Source organism: Zerene cesonia, chromosome 6 (assembly GCF_012273895.1).
Source record: "Zerene cesonia ecotype Mississippi chromosome 6, Zerene_cesonia_1.1, whole genome shotgun sequence".
NCBI lineage: Eukaryota > Metazoa > Arthropoda > Insecta > Lepidoptera > Pieridae > Zerene > Zerene cesonia.
The window spans coordinates 5,555,154-5,557,921 of record NC_052107.1 but is presented as its reverse complement, the minus strand read 5'-3'; positions in this window follow the sequence as shown (position 1 = coordinate 5,557,921).

The following is a 2,768-nucleotide window of genomic DNA, read 5'->3' as shown; positions in this document are numbered from 1 at the left end:
AGTGGGCATACACAGAGAAACTTTTAGATTTTATACTTTAACTAAGGTCTGGCCCTCACGGGCTCTTAGACCATAATAGATACATAGTACTATTAATATGGAATCACCTCTTTAATACAACCTAACTTAACATAACAAAAAAGTGATCAAAATAATTCAAATTGTCAGAATAAACACATACATTTAAAATATTCAGTCGAATTAGTTACTTCTTGGACAAATTTATAAGTAGTACGCGTACCTAGTTTATTTTTAATAACATCAGAATTAGTATCCAAAATTCGTCTGAGACGATGAACTCGATAGTACGCTGTATTAATGACCTTTGATAAAGCATACGTTTCCGACATATTATAAAAACTTTTTGATTATTTTTATCAGAAATCAATAGTAAATGTAATAGACCCTCTATTAGACATAGTTTTGATTTGTAAATTTCATACTTTTGGTATATATGTTGTTATATTAGTTTTTCCTTTATTAAAAGTTTCAAATAAAGTTTAGTAAAAAAATTAGTTAATATTACGTTATAAAATATAACTTTATACAATATTTCCTTTTAGTCTGACTTTAAACAGAATATTAAAGTTCCCTTAAAGGTGCATATTTGAATAAAGTATAAAATATGACGTCTAAAGTACTGGGGGTATACCAATAACTTTGAAGCCACGGGGTATCATATCTATTTGGGTATTACAGAGAAAAATCCTCTTTAAATTTTTATCTAGACTGCCACCTTTAGAATACGTTATTTAAGTTAGAACGTAAAACCTTCCTTGCGGGTAAAAATTCACGAGTTTGAACTCAAAGCGTAAAATACTTCGGTTTGATGAAGTCACGTACCGCATCTTCGAGATTTGACCCGGTTGACGAGGTGCATAATTTGAATTAAAAATGATCTCCGTCACGAATACTTGAAATGTTTGTATAAAGTTTGCTATTCAAATCAGAAATCAAATCAGACGCAAATTTACGAACTTTACACAGTTCGAAGCAGTCGTGGCTCAGTAAGCAGTCGTGGCTCAGTGGTGAGAACCTCGGACTTCAAAATCGATAAGTCGGGGTTCGAGACCGGGCGAGCGTGCAGGAAATAAAAATTGATTTTTCAATTTATCTGCGCATGTGGATAACATCACCACTGCTTAAACGGTGAAGGAAAACATCGTGAGGAAACCGGCATGTCCAAGAATTAAAAAGTTCGACGACACGTGACATCTGCCAACCCGCACTTTTCCAGCGTGGTGGATTATGGCCTGAACCTTCATAGGAGGCCTGTGTCCCAGCAGTGGGAACATATATGGGCTGATGATGATGATGATGATGACACAGTTCGAAATGTGTTATATTTTGCGCTGTAGTATTTTATATGTGATTAGCTGCGCCCTGCATTTTCACCCACATAAGTCCCTATCCCGTAGGAATATCGGGATAAAAAGTTGCCTATATGTTATTTCAGTTGACCAGCTATCTACGTACCAAATTTAATTGCAATTGGTTCAGACACACACATCCTTACAAACTTTCGCATTTATGATATTAGTGGATTAAAGAATCGTGATTGAATTAAACCGCTTTGATTGTATGCAATACTGAAAGTTGGTTCGGTTATCTTGCAAAGTTAGGGGAAAGTACTGTGAACAACAAGAGATAAGCCAACTTACAAGCGTAATGTGTAAACTATGAAAATTTCATACCCAGACGCGCTATAGCCGTAGTTTCTTAAAATTGCTCCAACTTTATTAATTATAAAACCAGTGAATATAAACATTGAGTTGCAAATTAATATATGAATCCTGGCTGAATTAGAATATAATACGTGAAAAGATACATTTTCAATGCTAGTTTCACGTATTAAACGAAATCTTGCTTTTATCCGCATTTTAGTCGGTACTTGCCACATTTCTTGTATAAAAAATAGTTTTTCTACAAAAAAAACTCATTGACGTCCCTGAGGGGAGATACTAACCAAACTAAATGACAAAATTCGAAATCACATCAATTTCCTATCAAAAACAAAAAGAATCACGTCTATCCGTTGAAAACCCATTGAGTAACAAAACCAAAAAATGCAGTCGAATTCAGAATCTTCGTCGTTTTAGGTCGTTGAGTGAAAAGTTAGGAATTGCTTATTTACAAATCCTTTTAACTTTAAAAAAAGAAAAACTTTTAAAATTCTGGAAACATACATTTTGCATTGACGTGCATTAAAAAGAAGAAAGTCATTTCTTTATACAATCAACGATTAATAAATAAAGTAACAATGATTGAGTTATCACGTCTCTCTTGTTTTCGATTTGATTTCATTTCTCCTATGAGAAAAGAAATATTTGATTGAAACAATTAATGTCTGCAATTCCCAATGAACTCATCATTATTTTAACCACCTTTTAGCGTACATTAAATTAAATTAGACATCAATATCACGCTCCGTAGCCCCGCCGCTTACAATTAATTAATAGGGGTTAAATAAGCAATTTGTACAACAAATTAAAACCCATCGTAGAAGCGAAAATTATTTTGATGAAAAAAAAAGATTCTCATCGTTTATTTCTCAGAAGGTTAAGGTGTTTTTCGAGTTTTGATATTTTTGGGATTTTTTGTTACATGATAATTGAACATTTCTTTGTAGGTAAATAAATCTGACTAAAATATAATATAAACTCATATTATCTTGTATTTATAATTTGTATAGGTAAATAAGTTCTCAATAAAACTTAAATACGATTTTTTATATTTAAATATCTAAAAGAGCCAGTTATAACATGAAA